Raw genomic sequence first — 17949 nt, 5'->3', positions numbered from 1 at the left:
TCGAATGAAATAACTAGTGATGTGCAGGTCGCTTGGGAGGTGACTCAAGGGAGACTCAAGTGCGTAAAGGTAAACTCATGTCTGGGATTGGACGGCGTTCATGCGGGGTACTCCACTCACCCAACCCCTCATTCCTCTACTCACCCAACCCCTCATTCCTCTACTCACCCAACCCCTCATTCCTCTACTCACCCAACTCCTCATTCCTTTTCTCACCAACCCCTCATTCCTCTATTCACCCAACCCCTCATTCCTCTACTCACCCTACCCCTCATTCCTCTACTCACCCCAACCCCTCATCTTCTACTCACCCAACCCCCTCATTCCTCTACTCACACCAACCCCTCATCTTCTACTCACCCAACCCCCTCATTCCTCTACTCACCCCAACCCCTTTATTCCTCCACTCACCCAACCCCTCATTCCTCTACTCACCCAACCCCTCATGCCTCTACTCACCCAACCCCTCATTCCTCTACTCACCCAACTCCTCATTCCTCTACTCACCCCACTCCCCTCATTCCTCTACTCACCCAAATCCTCATTCCTCTACTCACCCAACCCCTCATTCCTCTACTCACCCAAATCCTCATTCCTCTACTCACCGAACCCCTCATTCCTCTACTCACCCAACCCCCCATTCCTCTACTCACCCAACTCCCTCATTCCTCTACTCACCCAACTCCTCATTCCTCTACTCACCCTTTTCTCACCCAACCCCTCATTCCTCTACTCACCCAACCCCTCATTCCTCTACTCACCCAACCCCTCATTCCTCTACTCACCCATCCCCTCATTCTTCTATTCACCCAACTCTTCATTCCTCTACTCACCCAACTCCTCATTCCTCTACTCACCCAACCCCTTATTCCTCTACTCACCCAACCCCCCATTCCTCTACTCACCCAACTCCCTCATTCCTCTACTCACCCAACTCCTCATTCCTCTACTCACCCTTTTCTCACCCAACCCTCATTCCTCTACTCACCCAACCCCTCATTCCTCTACTCACCCATCCCCTCATTCTTCTACTCACCCAACTCTTCATTCCTCTTCTCACCCAACCCCCTCATTCCTCTACTCACCCCAACCCCTCATTCCTCTACTCACCCAACCCCTCATTCCTCTACTCACCCAACCCCCTCATCCTCCTACTCACCCAACCCCCTCATTCTCCTACTCACCCAACCCCTCATTCCTCTAATCACCCTACTCTCGCTCCTTCCCTTAGTTGGCACGATTAGGATTAGATTGTCCCTAGATGCTTCCCTTAGTTCAGGAGTGTCAGGTAGATGTGGATCAGTAGATCTTTAGTTGATGATCAGTAGATCTCAAGACTTTGTCAACAAACAGCTTGTTTATATCACCCTCCTGTTTCATTCTTTTCATTCAGAGAATTATTTCAATAGTGAAGTATAACAATATGGATTTTCTCATAAATCTGTATTTAAGTAATATTTTCCATGGAACACAATGCTTTTATGGATGTAGATCATAATGGGACATCATTACTAATAGTAGATCTCACATCACTCATGTAAAGTATGGGTGCATCTGATTTAGTTTGTGCCACTAGGATTAAATTGTCCCTAAATTCTTCCCTTAGTTTGTGTCATTAGAATTTGATTTCAGCAGCATTCTGGTTGCCAGGGTCCAGTTTACCCTAGCAACTAGGCAGTGGTGAGAAGGAGAGACTGGAAGATGAATAAAAGAACAAATGAAATTAATATCATTTTGTCTCTTTGTTGGTCCCTGGTTAGACCTGGATTTTGGGGTGAATTTTGTGCTCCAGACCTTAAGAAGGATATTAGTGAGGGGGAGAGAGTACAGAGAGGTGTAAGTAAAGGGGTGAAAGGGGTGGAGGATGGAAAGCAGCAGGATAGACTGTGAAAGTTGAGTTTGTTTTCCCTGGGAAATAGAAGGTGGTACGAGGAGAAGGTGGGCGGCAACACTGAAGCACGAGAGGAGCAAAAGTCTGTTATTCATCGCCTACGGCCACACCACCCTGAAAGTGCCCGATCTCGTCTGATCTCGGAAGCCAAGCAGGGTCGGGCCTGGTTAGTACTTGGATGGGAGACCGCCTGGGAATACCAGGTGTCGTAGGCTTTTGCACTTTGATATTGTGACCAGCAGGGGGCAGTCTCCTCTATGATTTTCATTCCTGGAACAGCCACAAAGCTGCAGGAGCTGGTGTTGCACAGACAATCCTAGAAGGGAGCCACGAAAACGCTGAATTTTACACGTGCAAACTTTGCCAGACAAGGGCATCTCTGCAATATATCAGCTGGGAAAGGCTAGCCCACAGGCTAAAGTACTCACGGAAATAGCATTGCAGCCAGGAGTCACAGGAATACTAAATTATTGTATAAATAAATAAAACTTTAAAAGGAAAAAATAAATAAAAAGAGGTGGGATTCTTTTACAATCAACCCAATTCGAATGAAATAACTAGTGATGTGCAGGTCGCTTGGGAGGTGACTCAAGGGAGACTCAAGTGCGTAAAGGTAAACTCATGTCTGGGATTGGACGGCGTTCATGCGGGGTACTCCACTCACCCAACCCCTCATTCCTCTACTCACCCAACCCCTCATTCCTCTACTCACCCAACCCCTCATTCCTCTACTCACCCAACCCCTCATTCCTCTACTCACCCAACTCCTCATTCCTTTTCTCACCAACCCCTCATTCCTCTATTCACCCAACCCCTCATTCCTCTACTCACCCTACCCCTCATTCCTCTACTCACCCCAACCCCTCATCTTCTACTCACCCAACCCCCTCATTCCTCTACTCACACCAACCCCTCATCTTCTACTCACCCAACCCCCTCATTCCTCTACTCACCCCAACCCCTTTATTCCTCCACTCACCCAACCCCTCATTCCTCTACTCACCCAACCCCTCATGCCTCTACTCACCCAACCCCTCATTCCTCTACTCACCCAACTCCTCATTCCTCTACTCACCCCACTCCCCTCATTCCTCTACTCACCCAAATCCTCATTCCTCTACTCACCCAACCCCTCATTCCTCTACTCACCCAAATCCTCATTCCTCTACTCACCGAACCCCTCATTCCTCTACTCACCCAACCCCCCATTCCTCTACTCACCCAACTCCCTCATTCCTCTACTCACCCAACTCCTCATTCCTCTACTCACCCTTTTCTCACCCAACCCCTCATTCCTCTACTCACCCAACCCCTCATTCCTCTACTCACCCAACCCCTCATTCCTCTACTCACCCATCCCCTCATTCTTCTATTCACCCAACTCTTCATTCCTCTACTCACCCAACTCCTCATTCCTCTACTCACCCAACCCCTTATTCCTCTACTCACCCAACCCCCCATTCCTCTACTCACCCAACTCCCTCATTCCTCTACTCACCCAACTCCTCATTCCTCTACTCACCCTTTTCTCACCCAACCCTCATTCCTCTACTCACCCAACCCCTCATTCCTCTACTCACCCATCCCCTCATTCTTCTACTCACCCAACTCTTCATTCCTCTTCTCACCCAACCCCCTCATTCCTCTACTCACCCCAACCCCTCATTCCTCTACTCACCCAACCCCTCATTCCTCTACTCACCCAACCCCCTCATCCTCCTACTCACCCAACCCCCTCATTCTCCTACTCACCCAACCCCTCATTCCTCTAATCACCCTACTCTCGCTCCTTCCCTTAGTGGCACGATTAGGATTAGATTGTCCCTAGATGCTTCCCTTAGTTCAGGAGTGTCAGGTAGATGTGGATCAGTAGATCTTTAGTTGATGATCAGTAGATCTCAAGACTTTGTCAACAAACAGCTTGTTTATATCACCCTCCTGTTTCATTCTTTTCATTCAGAGAATTATTTCAATAGTGAAGTATAACAATATGGATTTTCTCATAAATCTGTATTTAAGTAATATTTTCCATGGAACACAATGCTTTTATGGATGTTAGATCATAATGGGACATCATTACTAATAGTAGATCTCACATCACTCATGTAAAGTATGGGTGCATCTGATTTAGTTTGTGCCACTAGGATTAAATTGTCCCTAAATTCTTCCCTTAGTTTGTGTCATTAGAATTTGATTTCAGCAGCATTCTGGTTGCCAGGGTCCAGTTTACCCTAGCAACTAGGCAGTGGTGAGAAGGAGAGACTTGAAGATGAATAAAAGAACAAATGAAATTAATATCATTTTGTCTCTTTGTTGGTCCCTGGTTAGACCTGGATTGTGGGGTGAGTTTTGTGCTCCAGACCTTAAGAAGGATATTAGTGAGGGGGAGAGAGTACAGAGAGGTGTAAGTAAAGGGGTGAAAGGGGTGGAGGATGGAAAGCAGCAGGATAGACTGTGAAAGTTGAGTTTGTTTTCCCTGGGAAATAGAAGGTGGTACGAGGAGAAGGTGGGCGGCAACACTGAAGCACGAGAGGAGCAAAAGTCTGTTATTCATCGCCTACGGCCACACCACCCTGAAAGTGCCCGATCTCGTCTGATCTCAGAAGCCAAGCAGGGTCGGGCCTGGTTAGTACTTGGATGGGAGACCGCCTGGGAATACCAGGTGTCGTAGGCTTTTGCACTTTGATATTGTGACCAGCAGGGGGCAGTCTCCTCTATGATTTTCATTCCTGGAACAGCCACAAAGCTGCCGGAGCTGGTGTTGCACAGACAATTCTAGAAGGGAGCCACGAAAACGCTGAATTTTACACGTGCAAACTTTGTTAGACAAGGGCATCTCTGCAATATATCAGCTGGGAAAGGCTAGCCCACAGGCTAAAGTACTCACGGAAATGGCATTGCAGCCAGGAGTCACAGGAATACTAAATTATTTTATAAATAAATAAAACTTTAAAAGGAAAAAAAAGATAAAAAGCGGTGGGACCCTTAACATCGGGAGTGGGGGAGGGGGGGTGCCAGTGAGTCAATGAGAGGAGGGAAAAAGCTGAATTTCTCACAATTGCCTCTGTCTACACAATGGAGAAGGAAACGGCTAACAAGGGAAATGGCTAACAAGGGATTCTTTTACAATCAACTCAATTCAAATGAAATAACTAGTGATGTGCAGGTCGCTTGGGAGGTGACTCAAGGGAGACTCAAGTGCGTAAAGGTAAACTCATGTCTGGGATTGGACTGCGTTCATGCGGGGTACTGATCGAACTTAGAAACGCTGTGACTGCTAAACCTCTTTTCTTAATTTTTCATGAGACAATGATTTCTGGCATGGTGCCGAGAGACTGGCCCATGGCCAATGGGGTGCAAAAAGAGATCCCATCCTGGGCCTGAAAACAACAGGCCTGTTTGTCTGACTTCAGTGGCAGGAAAGATTTCGGAAGGAGTAATAAGTGAGGAGGTACTGGACTACATGGAACATAAAAATGGCTAATGAGTCTGGGCCAGCGTCGTTTTATGCGTAACAGATCTCACCAAACGACAAACGAGGTGAGCAGGAACCTTGACTCTGGGATAGTGGTGGATGTGATGTGCTTAGACTTTGCTAAAGCGTTTCATTCAAGTGGTATCAAGTAGGTATAACTGGGCATTAGGTGGTGGTAGGGCAAAAGCCTAATTTTGAGCTCTTTGTTGGTCCCTGGTAAGACCTGGATTTTGGGGTGAGTTTTGTGCTCCAGACCTTAAGAAGGATATTAGTGAGGGGGAGAGAGTACAGAGAGGTGTAAGTAAAGGGGTGAAAGGGATGGAGGATGGAAAGCAGCAGGGTGAAGGTTTGTTTTTCCTGGGAAATAGAAGGTTGTACGGGGTGTTAGCAGAGATCTGATCTGAACTGAATGTGCAGCTTCTCTGTAAGTGAGGACAGACTCACAACCTCTGTGTGACCACTAACTTGGTTGCTTTATAGAACTCAGTATAAAGACTTCAGTATAACGTGTGTAACAGGACGTTTCATAGAGAGAATACACAGAAGTCTGACAGTGTCTGTCCTCACTTACTGAGAAGCTGCACATTCACATCAGCGAGATTGGAATGCAGTAAAACGTATTATAAAATACCTGAAAGGGACTATCAATAAGAAGTTGAAGTTGCCAGCAGTACACATAGCAAAGTCAACTGGTTATGTAGACGCAGACTGGGCAGGTGATGTAAAAGATCACAAGTCAACTAGGATTTTTGTTTCAACTTGGAAAAGTCACCATATGTTGGACCAGTAGAAAACAAGCCACAGTAGCCTTATCATCAACAGAAGCTGAATATGTTGTTGCAGCACAAGCTTGTCAAGAAGTTATCTGGTTCCATCAACTCTTGATGGACTTATGGAAATACATGAACCAACCCTACTATTGGAAGACAACCAAAGATCTATTAAGTTGTTACAAACAGAAAAGGTGAACCAGCGTATGAAACACATTGATGTGAAATGTCACCTTTTGAGGGACTCTCAAGATCAGGGCATCATTGAATTGCAGAATTGTCCAACAGAGACTGTGGATGCAGACGCATTAACCCAACCATTGGCCAAGGACCATTTTGAGAAACTAATATAGTTAGTTAGGCAAAAATGTAATGTATAAAGGCTGGAGTGAGTGGATGTGTAACATAATAGCCAGAACACTACTTCCTGTTTTTCAGCTCTCTAACTCTGAGTTAGTCAGTGACTATAAGGGGGGCCACATGGGACATAACTGTTCAGTGAGTTTGTAATTGATCCTCAGCATTCAGCTCAGATGCAAAAGCAACAGTTATGTCCCATGTGCCCTCCCAAGTCTCTGATTGGTTACTGCCTGGTAACCAATCAGTGGAAAGCAAGAGAGCTGAAAAGCAGGAAGTAGTGTTCTGGCTATTATGTTACACATCCACTCACTCCAGCCTTTATACATTAAATTTTTGGCTAATTAACTGTATTAGATACATTATTTATATTGCACATCCTATCTATTTACCCAGTTTTTATTTTTACACTGAACAATTCCTTTAATGCAGGGAGGGTCTATTGTTGCTTAGCATTGTGTTGTCATGTTTGACCTGTAACCCTGTGTGTTTTATTCTTCCTGTTCCTGTGTATAATCTCTATGAAACGTCCTGTTACACACGTTATACTGAAGTCTTTATACTGAGTTCTATAAAGCAACCAAGTTACTGGTCACACAGAGGTTGGTGAGTCTGTCCTCACTTACAGAGAAGCTGCACATTCAGTTCAGATCAGATCTCTGCTACACCTGAAGCAAAAGAGGAGGAAAAGTCAACTCTTCATCGCCTACGGCCACACCACCCTGAAAGTGCCCGATCTCGTCTGATCTCGGAAGCCAAGCAGGGTCGGGCCGGGTTAGTACTTGGATGGGAGACCGCCTGGGAATACCAGGTGTCGTAGGCTTTTGCACTTTGATATTGTGACCAGCAGGGGGCAGTCTCCTCTATGATTTTCATTCCTGGAACAGCCACAAAGCTGCAGGAGCTGGTGTTGCACAGACAATCCTAGAAGGGAGCCACGAAAACGCTGAATTTTACACGTGCAAACTTTGCCAGACAAGGGCATCTCTGCAATATATCAGCTGGGAAAGGCTAGCCCACAGGCTAAAGTACTCACGGAAATGGCATTGCAGCCAGGAGTCACAGGAATACTAAATTATTGTATAAATAAATAAAACTTTAAAAGGAAAAAAAAGATAAAAAGAGGTGGGACCCTTAACATCGGGAGTGGGGGAGGGGGGGTGCCAGTGAGTCAATGAGAGGAGGGAAAAAGCTGAATTTCTCACAATTGCCTCTGTCTACACAATGGAGAAGGAAACGGCTAACAAGGGAAATGGCTAACAAGGGATTCTTTTACAATCAACTCAATTCAAATGAAATAACTAGTGATGTGCAGGTCGCTTGGGAGGTGACTCAAGGGAGACTCAAGTGCGTAAAGGTAAACTCATGTCTGGGATTGGACTGCGTTCATGCGGGGTACTGATCGAACTTAGAAACGCTGTGACTGCTAAACCTCTTTTCTTAATTTTTCATGACACAATGATTTCTGGTATGGTGCCGAGAGACTGGCCCATGGCCAATGGGCTGCAAAAAGAGATCCCATCCCGGGCCTGAAAACAACAGGCCTGTTTGTCTGACTTCAGTGGCAGGAAAGATTTCGGAAGGAGTAATAAGTGAGGAGGTACTGGACTACATGGAACATCAAAATGGCTAATGAGTCTGGGCCAGCGTCGTTTTATGCGTAACAGATCTCACCAAATGACAAACGAGGTGAGCAGGAACCTTGACTCTGGGATAGTGGTGGATGTGATGTGCTTAGACTTTGCTAAAGCGTTTCATTCAAGTGGTATCCTTAGATGAGAAGGCTCTGGGGGGGGGTTGTAGATAATAAGTTATTCAATTCTAGGCATTGTCATTCAGCGGCTACCAAAGCAAATAAAGTAGGTATAACTGGGCATTAGGTGGTGGTAGGGCAAAAGCCTAATTTTGAGCTCTTTGTTGGTCCCTGGTAAGACCTGGATTTTGGGGTGAGTTTTGTGCTCCAGACCTTAAGAAGGATATTAGTGAGGGGGAGAGAGTACAGAGAGGTGTAAGTAAAGGGGTGAAAGGGATGGAGGATGGAAAGCAGCAGGGTGAAGGTTTGTTTTTCCTGGGAAATAGAAGGTTGTACGGGGTGTTAGCAGAGATCTGATCTGAACTGAATGTGCAGCTTCTCTGTAAGTGAGGACAGACTCACAACCTCTGTGTGACCAGTAACTTGGTTGCTTTATAGAACTCAGTATAAAGACTTCAGTATAACGTGTGTAACAGGACGTTTCATAGAGAGAATACACAGAAGTCTGACAGTGTCTGTCCTCACTTACTGAGAAGCTGCACATTCACATCAGCGAGATTGGAATGCAGTAAAACGTATTATAAAATACCTGAAAGGGACTATCAATAAGAGTTTGAAGTTGCCAGCAGTACACATAGCAAAGTCAACTGGTTATGTAGACGCAGACTGGGCAGGTGATGTAAAAGATCACAAGTCAACTACAGCATTTTTGTTTCAACTTGGAAAAGTCACCATATGTTGGACCAGTAGAAAACAAGCCACAGTAGCCTTATCATCAACAGAAGCTGAATATGTTGCTGCAGCACAAGCTTGTCAAGAAGTTATCTGGTTCCATCAACTCTTGATGGACTTATGGAAATACATGAACCAACCCTACTATTGGAAGACAACCAAAGATGTAATAAGTTGTTACAAACAGAAAAGGTGAACCAGCGTATGAAACACATTGATGTGAAATGTCACCTTCTGAGGGACTCTCAAGATCAGGGCATCATTGAATAGCAGAATTGTCCAACAGAGACTGTGGTTGCAGACGCATTAACCCAACCATTGGCCAAGGATCATTTTGAGAAACTGATTGAAAGAATGAATCTTGTGAAATAATCTCCATACTGTTCAGAAGGGGTGTTGGAAAACAACAAGAGATTGTTCCAGTGGATGTTACTTAAAGGAATAGTTCAGTGTAAAAATAAAAACTGGGTAAATAGACTGTGCACAATAAAAAATATTTCTAATATAGTTAGTTAGGCAAAAATGTAATGTATAAAGGCTGGAGTGACTGGATGTGTAACATAATAGCCAGAACACTACTTCCTGCTTTTCAGCTCTCTTGCTTTCCACTGATTGGTTACCAGGCAGTAACCAATCAGAGACTTGAATCTGAGCTGAATGCTGAGGATCAATTACAAACTCACTGAACAGTTATGTCCCATGTGGCCTCCCTTATAGTCACTGACTAACTCAGAGTTAGAGAGCTGAAAAGCAGGAAGTAGTGTTCTGGCTATTATGTTACACATCCACTCACTCCAGCCTTTATACATTACATTTTTGGCTAACTAACTATATTAGATACATTTTTTATATTGTACAGCCTATTTATTTTTATTTTCACACTGAACAATTCCTTTAATGCAGGGAGGGTCTATGGTTGCTTAGCAATGTGATGTCATGTTTGACCTGTAACCCTGAGTGTTTTATTCTTCCTGTTCCTGTGTATAATCTCTATGAAACGTCCTGTTACACACGTTATACTGAAGTCTTTATACTGAGTTCTATAAAGCAACCAAGTTACTGGTCACACAGAGGTTGGTGAGTCTGTCCTCACTTACAGAGAAGCTGCACATTCAGTTCAGATCAGATCTCTGCTACACCTGAAGCAAAAGAGGAGGAAAAGTCAACTCTTCATCGCCTACGGCCACACCACCCTGAAAGTGCCCGATCTCGTCTGATCTCGGAAGCCAAGCAGGGTCGGGCCGGGTTAGTACTTGGATGGGAGACCGCCTGGGAATACCAGGTGTCGTAGGCTTTTGCACTTTGATATTGTGACCAGCAGGGGGCAGTCTCCTCTATGATTTTCATTCCTGGAACAGCCACAAAGCTGCAGGAGCTGGTGTTGCACAGACAATCCTAGAAGGGAGCCACGAAAACTCTGAATTTTACACGTGCAAACTTTGTTAGACAAGGGCATCTCTGCAATATATCAGCTGGGAAAGGCTAGCCCACAGGCTAAAGTACTCACGGAAATAGCATTGCAGTCAGGAGTCACAGGAATACTAAATTATTGTATAAATACGTGAAACGTTAAAAGGAAAAAAAAGGACGAGACCCTTAATATCAGAAGTGGGGGAGGGGGTGTCAGTGGGTCGATGAGAGGAGGGAAAAAGCTGGATTTCTCCACATTTAAAAGAACATTCATGAGAAAATGAAAGTGTTTTAAAGTAATTAAAATATAATGTAGTGTTTCCCTGCAGTTGTGGTAACGCAACTCCTGAGTGACATCTCCAGCCAGAAAGAGAAGCTCTCACTCACACTCACTGATCTGATGGAGCAGCTGGAAATAAAGAAGGACGAGCTGTCCAGGAAGATCCGTCACATTGAGGAGCTGTGCAACATGGCAGATCCACTCACTGTCCTACAGGAACGGGAATCACATGGAGCTGCAGATAATGAGGGGGGCAGAGAGAGACATGATATAAAGGTCCCTGCTGTAGGGGATCTGGATGTGGATCTGATCTCAGAGACTTTACTCACAGGCTTAGCTGGGATACAAACATGGCTGAGGGTGATGTATCTGGCGACAGGAAATCTGTTTCCTACTCACCCACAGACTGGTGTCGCCCACAGACCCCAACATTTATGAAGGACTGGGCTCAGGCTTTGAGCAGAAGGAGTTTCCCCTCGGGGCAACATTATTTGGATGTAGAAGTCAGTGACTACATTTTTTTTCCGAGTTTTTTTATGGTCAACACTGTCAACTTTGACTAGGGAGTTATTCAAATTAGATTTGAGTTTTTCAAAAAATTATAATTCGATTTTCGAGATTTATCATGGCCCTTTAAGAACTCAAATTTGACTATTCGCCACCTAAAACCTGCAGAATTGCTATTAAAGTCAATGGGAGACATCCAGGGATCAATTTGGAGTTGTTTGAAGCCTTCCTGACATTCAATTTTTTTCCTGATAAAAATACTGTAATCGAGTTTTTAAAATTCGAATCGAATTCTGATCGAATTCGATTTGAGTTTTTGGGTCAATCCTATTCACCCGAGTATAAAAATTTTGATTTTTATAATAAATTTAGAGTTCATGTGAGTTTATGGGAATTTTAAAAAAACTCACATAAATTCGAAATTTTACCCTTGATAAATGTGCCTCTACATTGTGGGGGTGGGAGTAATATATATGCCAATATAGGGGGAACAGGGACACAGCCCAACATTTGACTAAACAGCAAATCTTGGTCTTTGATCTGGTGGGACAATAATTATATTGTGGCTCGGGAATCTAAATCAATGTAGCCAATACCCCTTCCTGCAGGAGAATGAGGGTCGTGCTGGACTATGAGACAATGGTTTGGGGTCACTGATATAGACAATAAAACTGTCAAAAGCACAAATCCATGAACGGTATCTGTACAGAATTGTTGTACTGACATGAAGAATCCAATGCCCTACAGATTCTTGTCTTCTGCTTTTAGTCTGGGTTGGAGCGGCCAGTAGCAGGTGGGCCCCAGCCAGAATCACCCCAGTCTTATTTCTCATAGACCCAAAGGCAACTATTGTATCAATTCTAATAGATGCCTTTAACCCTTTACCTGCCAGCCATTTTGTCCTAGATGCGAACATCTACTGCCAAGCAGTTTTTAGATATTTTGCACTCTTTCACTTTAAGGGCCTTTCCTGGGGCGGTCTTTTAGTTTACCCAGCAAAACAATATATTGTTTTTTTCAGGACAACCTGAACTTTCAAAATATGCAGGAATTTTGGTGTAATTCTACTTCTGTAAAAAAATATTGGCTTCTAAGTGTCCAATAAAATGAAAAAAATCATGTTTCACAAAGAACAATCACATATATCAGAAACATCATTTACTTTATGTATGAGAACACAGCCTATTTGGAAAGGTCTATGTCTCCTGAACGCGGCAATACCAAATATATATAGTTTTATGGAGATTTCTCACTTGTATAGATCAAAATCTAAAAGCAGTACACAACCAAATTTCCAAAGCTCCGCTCCCCAAACGGCATACTTCTGCTTTCAAGGCCAAACATTCCACTAACAGTAGGTTTACCCTAGAAAACTACCCATTATTAGAAAGAACAGATTCTGGTGAATCAAAAATGGGTAAATATATCGTTGTACTCCAAACTACCAAGTTGCAATTGTTTCCTAAAGTTATAATGTTTTATAGAAATTGGTGAATTTTTTGAAAAATTACCTCAAAGCTTCCAATCTACAGAATCATATCTCCCACAAATCATTAGGTATCAATGTAAAACACCCCAAATATGAAAGCCTGGGGTCCGCTGAACAATTTGATGCCCAATATATATAGGTGTACCCAAACATGTGGCATATAGGGGCCCTAAAATATAGACACCTCATTTGAGCTATCAGTTCTGTAATTCCAGATACTGCAAAATCAACACATTTGCATCGTTTTGGGGGGGGGTAAAAGTAGAAAAAAGTAAGTTCACCCCAGAAAACCGTATATTTTCGGAAAGTACACATTCCCACGAATCTAAATTGGGTATGCATGTCTTTGTACTACAAAGTACCAAGCTGCAAATCATTCCTAAATGTGGTGATTTCGGTGACATTTCCAAAAATCACCTCAAAATTTCTACCCTGCAGCATCGTATTACCCACATACTTTTAGGTATCAAGAGAAATCACCCCAAATATGAAAGCCTAGGCTCCTCCGAACACTTTGATGCCCAATATGTATAGGTGTACTCAAGCACGTGGCATACAGGGGCCCCAAAAGGAAGACCCCCATATGGTCTGTCATTTCAGGTACAGCAAAATCAACACATTTACATCGTTTTGGGGGGGGTCAAAAGTAGAAAAAAGTAAGTTCACCCCAGAAATCCATATATTTTCGGAAAGTAAACATTCCCACGAATCTAAATTGGGTATGCATGTCTTTGTACTCCACAATAACAAGCAGCAAACCATTCCTAAATATGGTGATTTTGGCGACATTTCCAAAAATCACCTCAAAATTTCTACCCTGCAGCATCGTATTGCCCACATACTTTTAGGTATCAAGAGAAATCACCCCAAATATGAAAGCCTAGGGTCCTCTGAACAGTTTGATGCCCAATATGTATAGGTGTACCCACGCACGTTGCATATAGGGGCCCCAAAAGGAAGACCCCCATATGGTCTGTCATTTCAGACACTGCAAAATCAAGCCATTTACATCGTTTTGGGGGGTAAAAGTAGAAACGGGTAAGTTCACCCCAGAAAACCATATATTTTCGGAAAGTACACATTCCCACGAATCTAAATTGGGTATGAATGTCTTTGTACTCCAAAGTACCAAGCCGCAAACCATTCCTAAATTTGGTGATTTTGGCGACATTTCCAAAAATCACCTCAAAATTTCTACCCTGCAGCATCGTATTACCCACATACTTTTAGGTATCAAGATAAATCGCCCCAAATATGAAAGCCTAGGTTCCTCTGAACAGTTTGATGCCCAATATGTATAGGTGTACCCAAGCACGTGGCATATAGGGGCCCCGAAAGGAAGACACCCATATGGTCTGTCATTTCAGATACTGCAAAATCAAGACATTTACATCGTTTTGGGGGGGTCAAAAGTAGAAAAAAGTAAGTTCACCCCAGAAAACCATATATTTTCCGAAAGTACACATTCCAACGAATCTAAATTGGGTATGCATGTCTTTGTACTCCAAAGTACCAAGCCGCAAACCATTCCTAAATTTGGTGATTTTGGCGACATTTCCAAAAACCACCTCAAAATATCTACCCTGCAGCATCGTATTGCCCGCATACTTTTAGGTATCAAGAGAAATCACCCCAAATATGAAAGCCTAGGGTCCCCTGAACAGTTTGATGCCCAATATGTATAGGTGTACCCACGCACGTGGCATATAGGGGCCCCAAAAGGAAGACCCCCATATGGTCTGTCATTTCAGATACTGCAAAATCAAGACATTTACATCGTTTTGGGGGGGCAAAAGTAGAAAAGGGTAAGTTCACCCCAGAAAACCATATATTTTCCGAAAGTACACATTCCCACGAATCTAAATTGGGTATGCATGTCTTTGTACTCCAAAGTACCAAGCCGCAAACCATTCCTAAATTTGGTGATTTTGGCGACATTTCCAAAAACCACCTCAAAATATCTACCCTGCAGCATCGTATTGCCCGCATACTTTTAGGTATCAAGAGAAATCACCCCAAATATGAAAGCCTAGGGTCCCCTGAACAGTTTGATGCCCAATATGTATAGGTGTACTCACGCACGTGGCATATAGGGGCCCCAAAAGGAAGACCCCCATATGGTCTGTCATTTCAGATACTGCAAAATCAAGACATTTACATCGTTTTGGGGGGGCAAAAGTAGAAAAGGGTAAGTTCACCCCAGAAAACCATATATTTTCCGAAAGTACACATTCCCACGAATCTAAATTGGGTATGCATGTCTTTGTACTCCAAAGTACCAAGCCGCAAACCATTCCTAAATTTGGTGATTTTGGCGACATTTCCAAAAACCACCTCAAAATATCTACCCTGCAGCATCGTATTGCCCGCATACTTTTAGGTATCAAGAGAAATCACCCCAAATATGAAAGCCTAGGGTCCTTTGAACAGTTTGATGCCCAATATGTATAGGTGTACCCACGCACGTGGCATATAGGGGCCCCAAAAGGAAGACCCCCATATGGTCTGTCATTTCAGATACTGCAAAATCAAGACATTTACATCGTTTTGGGGGGGGCAAAAGTAGAAAAGGGTAAGTTCACCCCAGAAAACCATATATTTTCGGAAAGTACACATTCCCACGAATCTAAATTGGGTATGCATGTCTTTGTACTCCAAAGTACCAAGCCGAAAACCATTCCTAAATTTGGTGATTTTGGCGACATTTCCAAAAACCACCTCAAAATATCTACCCTGCAGCATCGTATTGCCCACATACTTTTAGGTATCACAAGAAATCACCCCAAATATGAAAGCCTAGGGTCCTCTGAACAGTTTGATGCCCAATATGTATAGGTGTACCCACGCACGTGGCATATAGGGGCCCCAAGAGGAAGACCCCATATGGTCTGTCATTTCAGATACTGCAAAATCAAGACATTTACATCGTTTTGGGGGGGGCAAAAGTAGAAAAGGGTAAGTTCACCCCAGAAAACCATATATTTTCGGAAAGTACACATTCCCACGAATCTAAATTGGGTATGCATGTCTTTGTACTCCAAAGTACCAAGCCGCAAACCATTCCTAAATTTGGTGATTTTGGCAACATTTCCAAAAATCACCTCAAAATATCTACCCTGCAGCATCGCATTACCCACATACTTTTAGGTATCAAGAGAAATCACCCCAAATATGAAAGCCTAGGGTCCTCTGAACAGTTTGATGTCCAATATGTATAGGTGTACCCAAGCACGTGGCATACAGGGGCCCCAAAAGGAAGACCCCCATATGGTCTGTCATTTCAGGTACTGCAAAATTAACACATTTACATTGTTTTGGGGGGGGGCAAAAGTAGAAAAAAGTAAGTTCACCCCAGAAAACCATATATTTTCGGAAAGTACACATTCCCAGGAATCTAAATTGGGTATGCATGTCTTTGTACTCCAAAGTACCAAGCCGCAAACCATTCCTAAATTTGGTATTATGCCGACATTTCCAAAAACCACCTCAAAATTTCTACCCTGCAGCATCGTATTACCCACATACTTTTAGGTATCAAGAGAAATCACCCCAAATATAAAAGCCTAGGGTCCCCTGAACAGTTTGATGCCAAATATGTATAGGTGTACCAAAGCATGTGGCATATAAGGGCCCTAAAATTAAGACCCCCCCCCATATGGTTTGTCATTTCAGGTACTGCAAAATCAAGACATTTACATTGTTTTGGGGGGGCAAAAGTAGAAAAGGGTAAGTTCACCCCAGAAAACCATATATTTTCGGAAAGTACACATTCCCACGAATCTAAATTGGGTATGCACGTCTTTGTACTCCGAAGTACCAAGCCGCAAACCATTCCTAAATTTGGTGATTTTGGCGACATTTCCAAAAACCACCTCAAAATATCTACCCTGCAGCATCGTATTGCCCGCATACTTTTAGGTATCAAGAGAAATCACCCCAAATATGAAAGCCTAGGGTCCTCTGAACAGTTTCATGCCCAATATGTATAGGTGTACCCACGCACGTGGCATATAGGGGCCCCAAAAAGAAGACCCCCATATGGTCTGTCATTTCAGATACTGCAAAATCAAGACATTTACATTGTTTTGGGGGGGCAAAAGTAGAAAAGGGTAAGTTCACCCCAGAAAACCATATATTTTCGGAAAGTACACATTCCCACGAATCTAAATTGGGTATGCATGTCTTTGTACTCCAACGTACCAAGCTGCAAATCATTCCTAAATGTGGTGATTTCGGTGACATTTCCAAAAATCACCTCAAAATTTCTACCCTGCAGCATCGTATTACCCACATACTTTTAGGTATCAAGAGAAATCACCCCAAATATGAAAGCTTAGGGTCCTCTGAACAGTTTCATGCCCAATATGTATAGGTGTACCCAAGCACGTGGCATATAGGGGCCCCAAAAGAAGACCCCCATATTGTCTGCCATTTCAGATACTGCAAAATCAAGACATTTACATCGTTTTGGGGGGGGCAAAAGTAGAAAAGGGTAAATTCACCCCAGAAAACCATATATTTTCGGAAAGTACACATTCCCACGAATCTAAATTGGGTATGCATGTCTTTGTTCTACAAAGTACCAAGCTGCAAATCATTCCTAAATGTGGTGATTTTGGTGACATTTCCAAAAATCACCTCAAAATTTCTACCCTGCAGCATCGTATTACCCACATACTCTTAGGTATCAAGAGAAATCACCCCAAATATGAAAGCCTAGGGTCCTCTGAACAGTTTGATGCCCAATATGTATAGGTGTACCCAAGCACGTGGCATATAGGGGCCCCAAAAGGAAGACCCCCATTTGGTCTGTCATTTCAGATACTGCAAAATCAAGACATTTACATCGTTTTGGGGGGGGGCAAAAGTAGAAAAGGGTAAATTCACCCCAGAAAACCATATATTTTCGGAAAGTACACATTCCCACGAATCTAAATTGGGTATGCATGTCTTTGTACTACAAAGTACCAAGCTGCAAATCATTCCTAAATGTGGTGATTTCGGTGACATTTCCAAAAATCACCTCAAAATTTCTACCCTGCAGCATCGTATTACCCACATACTTTTAGGTATCAAGAGAAATCACCCCAAATATGAAAGCTTAGGGTCCTCTGAACAGTTTGATGCCCAATATGTATAGGTGTACCTAAACATGTGGCATATAGGGGCCCCAAAAGAAGACCCCCATATGGTCTGTCATTTCAGATACTGCAAAATCAACACATTTATATTGTTTTGAAGGGGGCAAATGTAGATAAAAGTAAGTTCACCCCAGAAAACCATAT

General features: G+C 43.4%; 4 non-coding genes across 4 annotated transcripts; all 4 read left to right on the top strand.

Moving 5' to 3' along the window:
• Positions 1-1987: 1987 nt before the first annotated feature.
• Positions 1988-2106, top strand: LOC121395297. The gene has a single exon (XR_005962388.1). It is a non-coding gene; the product is annotated as a 5S ribosomal RNA (ribosomal RNA).
• Positions 2107-4446: 2340 nt separating this feature from the next.
• Positions 4447-4565, top strand: LOC121395277. Its single transcript, XR_005962381.1, has one exon. It is a non-coding gene; the product is annotated as a 5S ribosomal RNA (ribosomal RNA).
• A 2632-nt stretch (positions 4566-7197) lies between these two features.
• On the top strand, positions 7198-7316 carry LOC121395286. Its single transcript, XR_005962383.1, has one exon. It is a non-coding gene; the product is annotated as a 5S ribosomal RNA (ribosomal RNA).
• A 2837-nt stretch (positions 7317-10153) lies between these two features.
• LOC121395275 lies at positions 10154-10272 on the top strand. Its single transcript, XR_005962379.1, has one exon. It is a non-coding gene; the product is annotated as a 5S ribosomal RNA (ribosomal RNA).
• The last annotated feature ends 7677 nt before the right edge of the window (positions 10273-17949 follow it).

Source organism: Xenopus laevis, chromosome 6S (assembly GCF_017654675.1).
Source record: "Xenopus laevis strain J_2021 chromosome 6S, Xenopus_laevis_v10.1, whole genome shotgun sequence".
NCBI classification, from domain to species: Eukaryota; Metazoa; Chordata; class Amphibia; order Anura; family Pipidae; genus Xenopus; species Xenopus laevis.
This window is presented reverse-complemented; position numbering and strand designations above follow the sequence as displayed.